Here is a 17,438-nt window from a genome sequence, read left to right on the forward strand (position 1 = left end):
TGCTGTATGTAATGACTCCCAATGTATAGAACCAGGTATCCTGTCTAGATGAAAAACGATGATGAATTTTCCCATTAGTGTTGCCAGTCTCAGATGACTAAATTATGGAAACATTTTCTAAATTCTGTTCACTTTTCAGAGTCACAAAAAAAAATTTCTTAGCCTGGCAGAATTATATTGGAGAAAAAGAAAGTAATCTTCTGTTAACCTTGAAGACCGTGGTTGGGGCCCTGGCCAGCTTACAGGCTTGCACGGATCCTTAGAGCTATGCATGTTCAGCATATAAGTGCTAGATATTTTTTGGATTATCTCTAATCTTGAAAGCAACCTTGCAGGTACTACTGACTCTGCCCCTGTTTCACAAATGACAATGCTAACGTATGTAGACGGGTTCCAGAAATTCTCCAAGCTCATATTGGTAATAAGGGAAAGAATTAGGTTTTGAACTCAGATCTTTCTGTATCCAAAACCCTGCTCCTTCAAACTCACTGTCAAATATGTGCTGAAAGTTGGTTGACCGACTCCTTTGTACTTGTGGGACTGATTTGAAGTAGCATTTCATATGATCTGCATGCTGACATTGCAAGGTAAGACATTGGAATGAATCCCAGGGACGGAGATCGTAAATCTTTCTTTTCATATTGGAGGTAACTGAGGTGTTAGGACTCAGCCAAGGACATGCACCAAAGTAATAAAATTGAAAGTAGACTTTTCCTTTAAGCTTCACACTAGGCATGCCATAACATGGCGTGAAAATTTGAATTCTCTACTCTTAAAGTGAATTAAGAAACAAATCCTCAAAAAGACTTTTCAAGATTCGTGTCATCAGCTATTGTTCTTATTTGTGCTAATACATAGTCCTAATAGGCTTTTTCTGACACCACTACAGAACACATAACAGAAAAAAAATGTGGGAACTTGGTTTAAAAACATACAGAATAAATTTCGCACGGAGCTATAAATGTCGGCATTGAGCCCAATTTCCGGAATAAATCAAAGAGTAGGCAGAAAACAGACAGCAGGAACAGTTATTTTAGCAAGAAAAGTAGGATAAATTTACCAAGCCAATCATGGGATGATGTACGCAGATAAGAGACGCAGAGTGAAAACGTGCAACATTGATACATGAACGCATTTGAATGCGAGAAAGCAAGACCCAGAAAGCGCAATTGTCCTACATGTGAATAAACACTCAAATTATGCTGCAGCTGCAAAATTTAAACTCAAGGAAGAGACATTTGCAAAGAAATTTATTAAATAGATGTGATTTCCTGGTTTCACATACCCAGTGGGTCTTTTATAAAGTAAAATGTACAATTTTCTGTGATATAAATGACATTTGCCCCCTGTTGTACTCAATCAAATAGCAAAAAAGTCTTTTGTGAAAGACTCTGCTTATTAAGGAGCACAATACGGTTGATGCCAGACACTCAGGCTCTGAATACATAGAGTTAATCCGCCTAATTAAATGTCTTCTATACTGCGTATAGTCTTATACAGTAAGACAGTTTTCATGTGAAGGAAATTTCGTCTTTCCCTAATGGTATACACCAGAGTGATTTCTTTGTAAGAAGATAAGTTTCTTGCTGAAACCAACCCTTGGCTGCCAGACCTATCCATCTGTCTTTCCTTCCTTCCTTCCTTCCTTCCTTCCTTCCTTCCTTCCTTCCTTCCTTCCATCCATCCATCCATCCATCCATCCAACCATCCTACAAGTATGTATAGGTCTACAATGTCTACACCCCAGGAGGGGGTATAAAAATGTATCACAAAGCTTTTGTTGGGAATTTTATGACATGAAGATGATATTTGACCAGAAGACTCAGACTTTGTTCTTAAACTAGGGCACCTTCCCACAATGGTGATGTTGGCAAGTGAGCCCTTTTACTGCAGTCTGTCTTTGACTCAAATTGCCATGTAGCAATTAGTAGTGGCCAGCCTAGATTGTTTATTTTCACAGAGTGCTTCACAAAGCGAGGTCTCTGGACCAGCGGCATTACCTGGGAACTTGTTAGAAATGCAAAATCTTGGGCCTCGTGCGAGACGCATCTATGCTTAAGAGCCAAAATATGTCACAACCACTTGGAAGGTTTGATAAATTACAGAATTTGCATGACTGTACAATGGTCTAGACCACTGGTGAGGGAAGCCAAGGAAAAAGAACTAAGTCTGAGAACTTACTGAGTGGCAGCTTTTACATGTTTTGTTAAGAAGTTTGGATGATGGTAGATTGGTAAATGAGAGAATATTTTCTGAGCAAAGCACAGTCATGATCAGAGCTTTTACTCTGGAAGATTTCAGAGCCCAGTGAGACCACAGAGAGGCAACTGCATTGTGCAGGTGAGAAGACAAAGTAACTTCATCTTTGATGACTCACGATTTTGTCAGCCTCAAACATTCACTGGGACTGTTCACTCAGTTTGCCTTCTGGGCTCAGGATGTGGTTCTAAGAAATCTCTCTCCACTAGCACAGGGTAGTCTGATTCTGTCTACCCTTCGTTATTTCTGCCTTGCTGTCTGCCACTACTTCCCTCGTTCCCCTGCCTTAAGTCTCTCTGCTGCTGCTTCTCCTCCCACATTTCATTTCCTTCGCTAGGGATTTGCATGCGAATGCGCACCAGTGTAAATGTCTGCTGCTGGTTATTTGTACAGCTTCTTAGAGAGCTCACACATGACACTCCTCCTCTGACCACAGGATCCACTAGGTCTCAAGACAACTGCAGCCTTCACCTGACTTGACTTCAATCTGTCAAAATCCCCTGATTCACTTTCATGGGTTACAATTCTTTGGCCAGCTGACCATCCTTGGGCTATGATGCTCAGACATGCATAATTAAAGTCACCTTTTTCACACAAACGAGGACACTGCTAACTGGGTTGTTTCCAAACAGGGAAGATGATCATTGTTTTTCTGTGCATCAGACACCTTCCTGTACAGAAGACCATCAACAGTGCATAGTACGTAGAGATGCAATGAAATGCTATTGTCTTTGTTCCAACATTTGGGTCATACTTCAGATTTTAGTATATAATGTCTCAAGTGTATCTGTCGACCAAGATGTACGTCTCACTCTGAACATAGACAATTTATTGATGAACAAAGTATTTGTTTTGAAACAGAGTTCACTCTGGTTCTATGACACTTGGATGTAACTTTTCAGTGTCTTTAAAACACAAAACATTTTCTTCCTGGAAATAGGTCATTGAGGAGGAAAATGTGATTTATTTTATGATTTAAAGTAAAGTAAAAGGAAGTATAACAGATGCCTCTGGTTCCCTGTGTCCCACCCCTTGGTCCACCTGTGATTTCAGACACAGCTGCACAGACCGACAGTTCTGCACCAACTCACGTTCTCTCCACCTTTCTAGCATCCAACCTCAAGTGACCACTGAGTGTCTTCTGGCCCCATGCAGTGCCATCACAGTCCAGCATTGCAGCGGAAGTCAATGCCCCCGGGAGCAATCCACAACCAAGGGGGGAAGGCCAGTAGATAAACGTCTTGCCACACATCCTTCAGACAGACATTCTGGGAGGTCTGCCACACTCCCCTAGGTCCCAGGGAATCGCGTTCCTGCAGTCCACACTGAGGACTTGTCTACTCCCGTTATTTTGGCCTTGGCTTCTTCCCCAATTCACACTCCCTGACCTCTGACTCCCGTCCTTGGGATGAGCTTCCCAGTTAATCACCACACCCAAGTCATTGTCTCAAGCAAGCAACCCCAAGAAAGATGACAGCTTATTCATATATTCAGCAATATCAACCCCCTTCTGATCAGACCCCCCATATGTGGTGTTTCAGATTTGGACATCATTAAGACCCTCCTTTTTTCCCTTCTCAAAACTCCATATGATAGGAAAGGAGTGGAGATCACAGCATTGCCTCAAGAGTTTCCTCTGCCTTTCTTAGAGCATAGATCTTGTTGAACACATTGTCCTGATAAGTTCAAACCTGTACAACACTAAAAAAAGAATTAAAAACTCATACAGTGCATCTTCTTCCATAATTCTATGCTTAACGTAAAACACACTATTTTGGTCCACAGTCAGGAAAATGGCATTTGCCTCATCTGCCATTCTAGGCTAACAACAAGAATGAAGATTAAACATATAAAACACGTCTCACCCACATTCTGTAACAAGCAACTAGGGAGTTAAAAATCACAGACTAAACTCAGCAGCCCCTTAATACGACTGGAATTACAAGCCAGAAATATTTATATTCGAATATACCATGCTATAAAAAAAAAGAAATTGTTTTGCATAAGGTAGCTGGAGAAGAAGCTGTAGGGTTGTGTTATATAAGGAGAAAGGACACAATTTTACCTTTGATTGTCAATTTTCCATTTTTCTTGCTTCTGAGGCAGGAAAAGATCCAAAATTTGCAGCTTTTTTTTTAACTGGCTGTCACTCTTGGTATGTGATGCTCAGCTGTTCTGAAAGGTAACAAAACACAATAATTAGATGCAAGAACTTAGCCTGAAACAAAAAGATACTTCAGATCTCTTAAGAACTACTCTGACAAACATTGTAAATTCAGTGATGTGAGAAGGGAGTGCCATAGAAAATTTACATGAATGTGTTTCTTGCATGATGTCATACTTTGTATTTTTATGCTTTCCAGAAAACAAAACCCACCACAAAATATAAAAAGTAATGTCACCACAATAAATAGGTTTGCTGTTCTACAATCTACTTTTCTACTGTTAACGATCTTATCTTCTTGAAAAAGCAATAACATGCACACATTGACATTTCGATTGTGTAGGCTCCACTCTACACACAAGACTGTCTTCACTCCCTGGGCACTCTTTCGTCATCGCTGCAGCTAAGCAGCTGTCCGTAAAGGGCGAAAAGGTGTCATTCTTCACACGGTGGTTCTACTGATGTCACAGAGGGACACAAATCAGGGCAAAACCTTCCCAAGCACACTACCGAGGGCTTGCTGATGCTCACGACAAACCATGACCCCTAATTATTGAGACTTCTTGAAGAAAGTGACAAAATGGGACTGTAACTAGGCCCAGAGTCATGGGAGGTAACTTTTCCGATCCTATCACATGCTTTATGCTGAGCTCTGATTTTTCTCCTCGGAAAGTTCACACAGAAAGGGACTTGTGTCACACACAAAAATGATCTGGTGTTGAAAAGTGTAGGTATCAACAGAATTCTGTTTAAGCAATATCATTTTGTGGCCCTAGGCAGCATATTAAAAGAGTGTCCATGGGGAATGAGAAAAACAGATCTCAGTAGTAAGCAGAGACAGAGTGACATTCAGAATTAAAAATACTGGTGTGAATAATTTTTTTTACCTCCTAATTATTTATAGGAATTACAGTGCCTGAATGAATATGGAATTCATTCACAGAAGAGGAACTGGAGGCCCAAAGAGGTGGTGTGTCTTGCCCATGTTTATTTGTGTCAGCTAATAGGCACAAAGGCAGAATGACATTCCAGAATCCCTGCCTCAAGTTCAACCCCTTTAGAAACCCATAACACTGTATTTGTTTCCAAAAAGAACACTTGGCATTCAAAAAGATCGGGGCTAATACAATTGTCTGCAGAACTTCTCTGAGCAATATTTTGAGTCTGTCAAAGTTGATGGGTTAACAGTAAGACGCTATGAGTGATAAAATGGAAGAACTACAATAACACAACAATATCATGTATTTTCATAGGACATAAAACATGTTGGGAATATTATATTTATACATGTATTTCATTGATCCACATTAGAAAAGACAAAAATGATTATTATTGATAGCTTTCAGGTATGAGTCCTGGTTTACATATGATTATTCTATTAAATATTTTTAATATTCTGGTACACCAAATGAACTCTGATTTTTTTCCCTACATGTATGAGAAGTAGATTACTCAAAGAGACCACAAAAAAAATGTTTATTTTTGAAACAGAGAACTGACTACTTGTTCGTTCCTATTATTTATTGAGAATCTATCGTGTGCTGGATATTATTCTAAATTTCCTACAGAAACAAAATGAAAAGATTATGGAATTTCTCAAAAACATGCCCAGATATGCAATAAGAAATCAATTTTAATACGATTGGAATGTTTCGTAAGTTAGATAATCTTAATGTAAGCAAATATCGCAAACACTGGGAGGTGTTTCAAATATCTTCTAGTCTAGTGGTTCCCAAGTATGGTTGATCATCACAATTGTCTGGAAAGCTGCCGAAAAACACAAATTATAGAATGTCATGCAAGATCTATTAAATCAGAATATTCATTAGTAGAGTCAGGGTAATTGCATTTTGAACTGGGCCCCCAGTTCATTCTCCCGATCAAGTTGGTCTTGGAAACCTACTGATTCTTGCCTCATCTCCTTATTTATATGGTGAAGGAACCTGAGACCAGGGAATGACTTGCCCAAGGCATTTACTCCTTGGTGACAGAACTAAAGTTAGAATGCCGAATTTCTGGATTCTCTAGTATTTTATTTTATTTTTATTTTCTTGTTTTCCTTTACTCCAAGGGTTTTTCTTTTCTTTTTCTTCTTCCTCTTTCCTATCACTAAGTAACCAATATTTAGTCCCTGCATCTAAGAACAAGTGTGAAAGTAAAAAGAAAGGAACAAACAAACAAAAAGCCAAAAGGGGAATTTGAATTAAGCTGCTTGTGTGCTTTCCATGGTTCTACTGGGTTCTAGAGTCATCTGCTTTCAGAGTGTCTGCTCAGCCCCTTTCTTTGCATTCCCCAACTTGCCAAGGTGTTCTCTGTTAGTTGTCAGTAAGTCATGATCCCGGTCTTGCTGCTTGGATGGGGAGGGGGACCTCACCTAGGCTGGGCTTCTAATCTGGGACTAGGAGACTACAGTCTCAGGTGAAAGAGCTATGGCTGGAGTGTGGTCACCTTGTCCCTTACGGGTGGAGGGAGCAAATAATGGTAATCTGCGGAAAAGAAAAGTGAAAAAGACACTCATGCAAGGTGTAGTGAGAGCTCTCCAAACTCATTCTGCTTCCTACTCTTCCTATTTTTTTCCGGTGGCTTTCATGAGCTCATACAGCTTTATGACACATTCTCCTTGATATTTTTCAAGTCACTTAGTTTTAATTTTTTGACTCCCACTAACTCAAGTGGTTTGATTCTATGACTCTGCAGCCAGAGTCCTAACTAATACACCTCCTATCATTCTTGTCATGTAAGTTATTTTATAAGCCAGTCATTTTAGTTACGTCATTTTAAGAGGTTCATTTAAAAACATATTGGCTGAGAGTATGGAGAAAGGGAGAAGGAGACTGTAAATGCATCATATTTTATGGAATACTGATATTTTCATAAACTACATATCTTACAGTATGATACAGGAAAAAAGGTCCAGATCAGAGAGCTCTCTCTTAATCTTAGTTCTGCCTTTTATAGGACTTCTGGCTTGTGAAAGTTACCTAGCCTCTTTGAGTTTCAATTTCCTCATTGTAAAATGGAGGCAAGGAAACCTTAGTCAGGTTAGTAATAAATAGGAATAAATGAGTCCACCTGTGTATTCATGTATTCATTCATGTCCCAAAGATTTATTGAGCATTTATCATTTGTCAAGCACTGTGCTCGGTGCTTGGAATAATGAACATTTCATTTTAGTGAAGGTGAGTAAGTAGAAAGTAAACAATAACCACGGTGAAGGAATATAGAGTATTTTAGAATGTGAAACATGCTACTGATGTAAGAAAAATAGACCAAATTAGGGGGGATCGGGAGTGCATGGGTTGGAGGTTATTAGGAGGTGACCTCACTAAGAAAGTAAGATGTGACCAAACACTTGAAAGATGTGAAGGAGTGAGTCATGTGCAAGAGAAAGGTGTTCCAGGCAGACAGAACCACCAAGGTTAAGGCCAGAAGGTGGGAATGTGTGCAGTTGTTCTTGGAATGGTGAGGTCACTGGGGATGGAGTGAAAGGAGAAAGGGGAGATTAGTAGAAGAGAAAATGGCAGCGCAGTGGGGAGGTGGAGGGAGTGATGGATCAGGGTGGTTCAGCTCCTTGGCTTTTACTTTGTGTGAAATGGGGGCCACTTCAGGAGTCTGAGCTCAGAATTGACATTGCTTATGTTTCAACAGGTTCATACTGGCTGCCAGTTGGAAATGGACCACAAGGGAGGTCAGGATAGAGGCAGGAGGAAAGCTTGTAGAGAGAGGCCCCGTTGACTCAAACTCAGGTGGAACTGGTGAGGAGTGGTCAGACAGATTCATGCTGGGCTTATTTTGAAGTGAGAGCAACAGGATCTCCTGATGTACTGCATGGAGAGAAAAGGGGGAGAGGAGGATATCCCCAAGGCTTCTAGCTGCTTCTTCTAGCCACTGGAAGAGTACGTTCACCATCACTTGAGATGAGAAGGGCTGTGGCTACAAAAAAGCTTTTGGGGAAAGAGGATGAACTTATTTTGGCCAGACCGATTTTGAGAGGTCAGTGCCCAGTGGACTTGCCATGCAGGTAGTTGGTCAGGCAATACTAGAATGTGGGAGAGAAGTGTGGCTGGAGTTTACATTAGAAGCTTCCAGAAGACTTTCTGGTCTAGCATAGGTGATGGCTGATATTCTTATTGCCACCTACCATAGTGATTACGAGGGGGTTAAACAAAATAATATATGGAAAGTACAATGCCTGGTACATAACAGGAACTCAACATATTGTAATTTGCTTCTGTCTCCCACCTTTATTTCCAAATATTTAGTTCTCTATTGACTATAGGATTGAGTCTGCTTTTCTGTGAAAAAATCAATTTTCCACAAGACATAATAAAAATCATATTTTACATTTGGGCAGCCCTTTTAAAAATATAGCAAAAATAATCTGATAAAATATTAATAATACTACTCAATAAGTCATGAAGCAGAACTTTCAGGTAGCAAGGTAAATTTTGATTTGGGCACGAGCTAAAAGATCTAAAGAAAAAGTGAAAACAGGACTGAAATAATCCATGGACCTATAAGTCCCTCAACGTCTCCTAAATCTCCCTGGAGTTTTGGCAATGATAACAGTCTTTCAGGATAAAGAAGATGCAGGAATGTGGGAAAGGTGATTCACTATTCAGAAAAACTGCAGGCCCAGCGTACATCTGAGGAAGCGCTTGTGCTTGAAGCACATCTGGGGACCTCTGGAAATTCTGGAAAGAATTCTCTAAAGTCTAAAGGTGTATCTTTAAAATACGTTTCTTAATTTATAAATGTGTCTTCATTTTTTTTTAATTTTCAAGATTTTATTTATTTATTTGACAGAGAGAGAGAGAGAGAGAGAAAACATGAGGCAGAGGGAGAGGGAGAAGTAGACTCCCTGCCGAGCAGAGCCCAAAGTGGGACTCAATCTCAGGACCCTGCGATCATGACCCGACTCGAAGGCAGACACTTACCCAATTGAGCCGCCCAGGTGCCCCTATAAATGTGTCTTCACTTGAACAATTTTAACCTGGAAACCATCTGAGTTTGAACCCTTTTTTAAGGATGAGGTTAATGAAGACTTGGGAGGTGAAGCGGCATGTCTGAGGTCACAGCTAGCCAATAGCAAGGCCAGGACTAGACCTAGACCCCCTAACTCTCAGTATAGCTGTTTTTCCACTCAGTTTCCCATCAGTTTGTTTTGTTTTGTTTTACTCAATTACCTCTCGTACCTAATAAGCAGTGCCATTTCTGTGAAGTCTCATGTCTTATCTTAACATTTTACTGAAATGTTATAGTCCATAAAACATTGTGTTTGTTTGAAGACAAAGTTTATCTATCTGCCTCCTGGGCTCCTCCTTCCTGCAAATGATGAAGTAATAATTTCAGAAGATCTGAATTTCTTCTGACTTCCTATATGTCTGAGACAGTGTTCATGCACATAAAAAAAGGAAGACTAGCCAGTTTCCACTTTTGCAAATCATGTTGCTAAGTGATGTCATTTGTGTATTAAAAAAAACCAAAAAAACCAAAAAAACTTCAAGGCAGGGCTGGATGCATGAGTGTGCCGCCTGGGCAACTGCCCAGGAGCCCATGCTCAGGATAGCCCCTTGCTTTAACTTTTTTTTTTTTTTAAATAATTCGAACCAGTGTTTTTGTGGGTGAAGGCCAATGGGGTAGTGGAGCCTGTGAGTGAGGAGGGGTATCTGCACCATATGCATGCCCCCAGCCATCATTTATGACCTCATTTTCATATAATGTGCATAATGGTGAATTCTGGTGGACCCACAATTCCCGGAAGTTCAGCAAGATTCAGCGTGAGTGAGGTTAAGTATGCTCTGTCTATGACTAAGTGCGGAAGCTGACAATCCCAAGAGGCCATGCTCTCCATGGAAGCCAGAATTTGCTTTGAGCTTCACAAGAAGGCAATTGTCTTCTAAAAAACATGGATGACAACAGATGGGGTTTAGGGAAGGCCACCCCGAAATATGCCACTTTGGCATAGTGATTATCTTGAATTAAAGTTACTTGGGAAACAGTCAGTACAAGAAGGGCGCTCTGACGGAGATGCCCTGCAACAGATGACTGGATTAAGAAGTTGTGGTCCATATATACAATGGAATATTACTCAGCAATCAGAAAGAATGAGTTCTCAACATTTGCTACAACACGGACGGCACTGGAGGAGATAATGCTTAGTGAAATAAGTCAAGCAGAGAAAGACAACTATCATATGATTTCTCTCATCTATGGAACATAAGAACTAGAATGATCAGTAGGGGAAGAAAGGGATAAAGAAAGGGGGGGTAATCAGAAGGGGGAATGAAACATGAGAGACTATGGACTATGAGAAACAAACTGAGGGCTACAGAGGGGAGGGGGGTGGGGGAATGGGATAGACCGGTGATGGGTAGTAAGGAGGGCACGTATTGCATGGTGCACTAGGTGTTGTACACAACTAATGAATCATCGAGCCTTACATCGAAAACCGGGGATGTACTGTATGGTGACTAACATAATATAATAAAAAATCATTATTAAAAAAAAAAAAAAAAAAAGAAGGACGCTCTGAGACTCTTCTGTCTCCTGAAAGCAGGAAATAAATCTCCCACGTGAATGACACCCTTCCTGCACAGGAGGTAAAGAGACATCCTTACCATCAGAGACAGGGAACTCGGAGAAGGCTCTATCAACAAACCCTGTTATTTCTTCACTAATTTACTATCCCAAAGCCTGACCCTCTCTTTGTCAATTTTTCACAAACTTATTGTTTCTTTGTCTAAAACATGTAAAAGCTGCCTGGTTTAGTTTCTTCTTTGAGTCTCATATTTTTATGGGCTCCTGTTTATACGAAATTAAATTTGTTTTTCTCCTGCTACTCTATCTTATGTTGATTTAATCATTAGACCAGCCATAGAACCTAGGGTAGAAGGAGAAAAAAATTTTCCTCCCCAACATAAGAAAGCCTATCATATCCTTTATTTTTTGCATTTCCCCCCTTGAATAGCAGGCTGCTTATGGTGAGAATAAAGACATAAAAAGAGAAAGAAAGGGAAAGCCATAGTTCTTTTTGCTGCAGTCCTTCCTTACTCATCAGTGAGCCAAAGGGAGAGAGTGTTGGTAGAATGTGCATATATCAAGAAGAGAAATAAAAATGGCAGAGAAGGTTTGTGTAGTGTTTCCACCGTTCTAGTAAGAATAACATATGTATGCATGACCTACGACATACAAATTGTATAATTTTGGTGATTCTGCATGTAAGTTAAATAATCCCATATTTGCATTATGCAATACAAAGATGAATAGTAAAATGGTAATAATTTAAACTTTTATTGGAACTACATTAAATAGTAAATAAAAACCACTACGATCAGTTGAGAGAGAGATGGCAGAAGAAAGGAAACAGTTTCATACTTTAGTACATTCAACAACTCTAGTCCGGCTTTCTGAACAAGGGGCCTGCATTTTCATTTTGCTCTGGGCCCTGCTAATTCTGTAGCCATCAACATTCACCGTGTTGTAATTAACTAGCACAGACTCCAGTAAGTGCTTCAAGCAGTATTAATTTACGATTTAAGTATCATATATAGGATTTTTGGAAACGGACAATCTGCTTCTGAAAATCATAGTATAAGTACAAACTGAATTCATCTAGTCTCTGTTCTCATCAAATCTCCTAATGTCTTCTCTTTCCTTCCCAAATGACTCCTTGGGAAGTATCTGACTAAAGTTCCTAATTTGAGCCAACCCACCTCAGAAGTCCCTCATTTTTTTATTTAATTTCTAATTTAATTTAATTTAATCTTCCATTTGAAACTACACTGCCTTCAAGGTCAAATGAAGAGAGAAAAGTCAGTGATAAAAGTAATGGACTTTCAAGTGTGAGTTATTCAGCCACCTAACACTTTTGAGGGATATTTAGATTTTAAAGAAGCACTCAGTTCAGTCTAAATGAACTTAATGTGTAAGAAACAATGCTTCTAAAGGAGGAAATTTGTATTACTCTTTGCTAACAGGGCCCTTAGACCCCAATGCACTTAAAAGAAAGAGTTATGTTCTATTTCTCGACAACCACACATGATTTTTTAAAATGAGGGAACTTATGGCCATATGTACCAAGATATTTCCAATTAAAAAAGACTTCGCCATCACGAAATATATAGACTTATTTCATGTCTCTTTAAAGCTCACCAAAAGGAAATGAACTTTAAAACCTGTGGTAGACACCACCTCCCTTTAATTGTCTTTATGAATTTGACCTCTGTTCTTCCAATTCTGTCCTATATTAGTCCATCTGTGGCAACTCTGCCCCTTCAGGAATTTAGCTAAAGGACTCTGTGCAGAAATTTTAAGGCATTGCCCCCTCCCCACCCCCCCTACACAACAACTCACTTTTCTGCAGACAACATGATTTGGGGCTCCCTGATGAACAGAGGGTGGGTAGCGACTCATTGAGCTATCACAGCTGCGGCCCTGGTACAAAAAGACTGACAGTCTATTTACAACTTTGAGATCACTATTTAGAAATATCTTTTAATCCATGTGGCGGGAGACTAAAAGACCTCTTCCCTTGGGCCTATCTTCTTGGTTAAAAAGAAGGCTCACAGCCTGAGAATATATTGGAGACTGCTATATTTTTTGTCAATGACTTAAGTGGGGACTTTCCACATCTTGCATCTGTATAGCCTTTTCCCCCAATCATCTCAAAGCTTTAATATGTTTTCAAGTAGTTTTCTTTAAAAAAATTACAGTAGAGGGGTGCCTGCGTGGCTCAGTCCGTTAACCGTCAGACTCTTGATCTCAGCTCAGGTCTTAATCTCAGGGTCATGAGTTCAAGCCCCACATTGGGCTCCACACTGGGTATGGAGCCTACTTAAAAAAAAATTACAGTAGACAATCCTAACCTATTTGGCTCTAGTGAATTCACATTGCTTTCCCTTCACTCGTTGGGCTGAGTGAGAGTCTTCCGCATCTCTTTCAATTCCAACCTAGCCCCCCTGGATGGACTTAATGAACCACAGCTAAGAGTGGCCACATTCACTGAGTGCTTACTGTATGCCATCATTGTTCTAAGATTGTTTCATTTAAAATTCTCAGTAACTCTATGAGGTAGGTGATATTATCATCACCATTTTACAGATGAGAAGAATGAGATGCAGAGTCGTAAAGAGATGGACCAAATTATGACGGCTGGTCAGTAGGGGGCGGCACGACACAGGCCTGCCGTCTGTCTTGGCCACGCACTCTCCCACAATTTCATCTCTTAGTGCTTGTTTCAAGCCAAATACGCAGATTTATTTTTCATGAATTCATTTCACTCACCTATCTAATTCATTTGTATCAGCTGGGCTGTAAGTCTTCCAAAGCTTACCACGTCCTAGGAACTTGCAATAAGTTGCTTCATTTAGATATTATCATTACCCCCTTTTACAGATGCCAAAATTGAGACACAAAGAGATTTGAATTACTTGGCCAAAATCTCAGAAAATTCTGGATCTAGGATTTAAATCTAGTTCTTTTTATCATGATGTTACATTTCACTCTTCTGTGTCAGAATTCATTGTGCTCATTCCTAAAAGTAAATTTTCTGTGCCAAAGTACAGAAAAGCCTTATTATTATTATTATTATCATCAAGTTGGTGATGAGTTCAATGGTAGAGCCAAATTTTAGTAGCCAGAGAACAGAGTCTTAGTTCCAAGCCTGGATATGCCAGTTGGCAACACTGGTTCCATGGCCACAAACTATAACTTTGTTTCCAGCCAGTCTCTTCCCAAATGGATGCTGCTAAACCCGAATCCATGAATGATACACATTTAAGTATGGATTGAACTTTACCATTCATCAAATCTCGTTGCTTCATTTCATAGATGGGAAAAGCACAGAGAGGTTAAGTAGAATACCTGAGATCACACGGCAGATTAGTAGTAAAACTGGGACAGTAATTTAGATTTCCTGACACTAAATCTGAGGTCTTCATCCCATCAACAAAGGCAGCCTATAATGACTATTTTTTCAGTGTCTTAAAAAACATGTCCAGAGGTTCCCGGGTGGCTTAGTCAGTTAGGCGTCTGCCTTCGGCTCAGGTCATGATCCCGGGGTCCTGGGATTGAGCCCTGCATCGGGCTCTTTGCTTGGTGGGGAGCCTGCTTCTCCCTTTCCCTCTGCCTACTGCTCCCCATGCTTGTGCTCTGTCAAATAAATAAATAAAATTTTAAAAAAAGAAAGCATTCATACTTTCAGCAGATATTGAGTGGCTACTATGTTCCAGAAACTCTTCTAGGCTGCTAGGGACAGGGCAGTAAACAAAGATTGCTGCCTCCATGGAGCTTTACGACCTGGCACTGTGATGGTAAAATGTCCTGATGTTTTCAATGAGAAAAATGTCATATGAATTTGAGTTATTTTAAATTTAATCATTGAAAAAAAAAGTGGTTATTTAAGAATCACTGGCTTAAAATATGGATGACCCAAAACTATAATGTCGCATAGATAGAAGAGCTTATTATTACAAATACCAGTTCATACATATGATCAAAGCCCAGTCATTACATAAACAGGGGTGGCATGGGTTTTGTGGTACCCATGGAAAGATGGAGAAAGTAAGGAAGGTCCATGCTCCCAAGCAGCTTAAGCTTGAGGTGTAGGAGTCACGTAGATGAGGGGAAAAGTTTTCCCCTCAATTTCAACTTCTTTAAGCAAATTCCATAACATTTGAAAAATTATCTTTTACTCTGTGACAGCTAAAAATCATTCTCTATAGCTGCTAAGAATTAAAACTATAATTAAGTGAATAATCTGAAATCCCAAAACCCCAGTTAAATTTTCTGAAATTTCAAGTCTTTTTTAAAATGATATTTTAAATATTCTGTGTCAACATGTCCAGTGGCAGAGAAATAACAATATTTTAAATATTTTAAATATTCTGTGACAACTTGTCCAGTGGCAGAGAAATAACAATAATAAAATGTAAGTTTGCCTCTAAATCAATATACGTCTGCATCCCCTTGCCAATAATTATTATAATGAAGTAACAAAATTGAGCTCTTGGTCACAAAGGCTGGCTGCATTTGCTATTAGTCTGAAACAGTCACCCTAAAGCTATTTCATAATGGAAAACACAGAGCGATGCACTTTAAAGTACTATACTAAGCCTATTCTTTAATTATAATATTTTGCAATGTCAATACACACCATTATCTGCAATAACCAGGGTTTTTAAAAATACAGTTATGCTTTGAGCTGATAACAAACTATGCGTTAGTGTCTTCCAAGATATTAAATGCTTCATTCTGACTCTCCCACTTAGTAAGTATGTCAAGTAGATCTAGCTGATATCATGTCTCCTGAAGACTCTGCTCAATGAAAATCCAGCAATAGGAAGACATAAGAACCCAAAATATGACTTATCGTTACCAATTTATAACCACCTTTGCCCATAGACTTAAGTTCTGAACTGCTAAAAAATGCATTGCTAATATGTATATATCCACCATTCATAACTTCTGAGAGGTAAATACGTAAGTATTCACACTCAGAAAATATTCTGAATGACAAGTGTTGGAGAAAAATCTAAAGGGTTAGCAATTAGTTGAACTACTACTTTTACGGTTCATACCTACGTTCCTCAGGTGCCTTTATTTTTTAAGATTTTATTTATTTATTTGAGAGAGAGTGAACTAGCACGAGTGGGGGGAAGGGCAGAGGGAGAGGGAGAAGCAGACTCCCGGCTGAGCAGGGAGCCCAGCTATGGGGCTCAATCCCAGGACCCTGGGATCATGACCTTTGTAGAAGGCAGACTGACTGAGCCACCCAGGCACCCCTCTCATGGTGCCTTTAGAAGACCCAGGGAGGAAAACATGTTTCACCTGGGACCGTTAGCTAACCTACATGAAACTATGCCATGAATGGTACAGTTTCCCAATGACGCCATTTGTGGTAACTTAGTTTCTTTGGTTTCCTCTCAGGTTACTTCAGCAGAAATAAATTGTGCACATACTTCCCGTAGGTAATGCCATCACAATAATATGTCTGCTAAAATACAGTGCAATAATGCTAGTTTTCATGATAATTAGGTGAGATAGTCTATTCCAGAAAATCAATACAGGCACACAGGAGGGACCCTCTTTTTATTTCCTTACCCCCATCATGGATGGGAATTATATAAGGCCATCCCTAGAAAATGCTGTGAAGGGGACTCATTTGGTTTTCAGCACCTTGTGTCTCTTTTTTTCTTATTTTCCATTCTTATATTTTTTCAGATATTGTTATTCAAGTTTCCTTCATTAAAACTCTAACACTTGGCAATAAGAGGCCCAGTCCAGAAAGCCACTTTGTCCCTGGCAGACCTCGGACCTCTCCCTTCCTGAGAGGCATGCAAAGTCCTGGCTATCAAAATCCATTCAGCTCCCTTGGGCAGTGCCAGCAGGGGCCAGTGAGAAAGCCCAGCAGCATTAGATAAACCTCCCCGACCAAAATAACAATGGAAAGGCACTGAAAAATAAACGGCCATTGGAAGCATGGCCCACAAAGTAGCCATTCTAAATCTGTGACTGCCTATGACAATGAAAATTTTAAATAGGACCTTGGGTCTCCTAACTTAACAAAATGTCCAAGATACAATAAAAGATCACTTGCCATACCAAAAAAAAAAAAAAAAAAAAATCAAGAAAAATCTCAACTTAAATGAGAAAGACAATCAACTGATGTTAACATTGAGATGAGTCAGATGGTTCAAATATCTGACAAGGGCTTTTAATAGCCATCATATAACCGTTTCAACAATCAATTACAAAATCTTTTGGGATATATGAAAAAATAGAAACTTTCAGCAAAGAAATGGAAGTTATAAAAAGAACCAAATGGAAAATATAGAACTGAAAATTATAACAGAAATTAATAATAATAATAATAATAATAATAATAATAATAGCAACAACAACAATAACAATAATAAAACCAGCTTGGTGGATGAACTCAAAAGAGTGAAGAGGACAGAGGACAGATCCATTGAATCCACCCAATCTGAATAACAGGGAGAAAATAGGGTATTTT

General features: G+C 39.4%; 1 protein-coding gene across 1 annotated transcript in view; it reads right to left on the reverse strand.

The window, feature by feature from the left end:
* Nucleotides 1–17,438, reverse strand: part of DLGAP1 (DLG associated protein 1) — a 793,827-nt gene that overhangs the window by 554,621 nt on the left and 221,768 nt on the right. Inside the window, exon 3 of the mRNA XM_045781889.2 lies at nucleotides 4,325–4,434. The gene's annotated coding sequence lies outside the window, so the exon portion shown is untranslated. The remainder of the gene's footprint in view (nucleotides 1–4,324; nucleotides 4,435–17,438) is intronic.

The sequence above is a fragment of the Ursus americanus genome, chromosome 19 (genome assembly GCF_024610735.1).
Source record: "Ursus americanus isolate L20-20 chromosome 19, mUrsAme1.1.p, whole genome shotgun sequence".
NCBI classification, from domain to species: Eukaryota; Metazoa; Chordata; class Mammalia; order Carnivora; family Ursidae; genus Ursus; species Ursus americanus.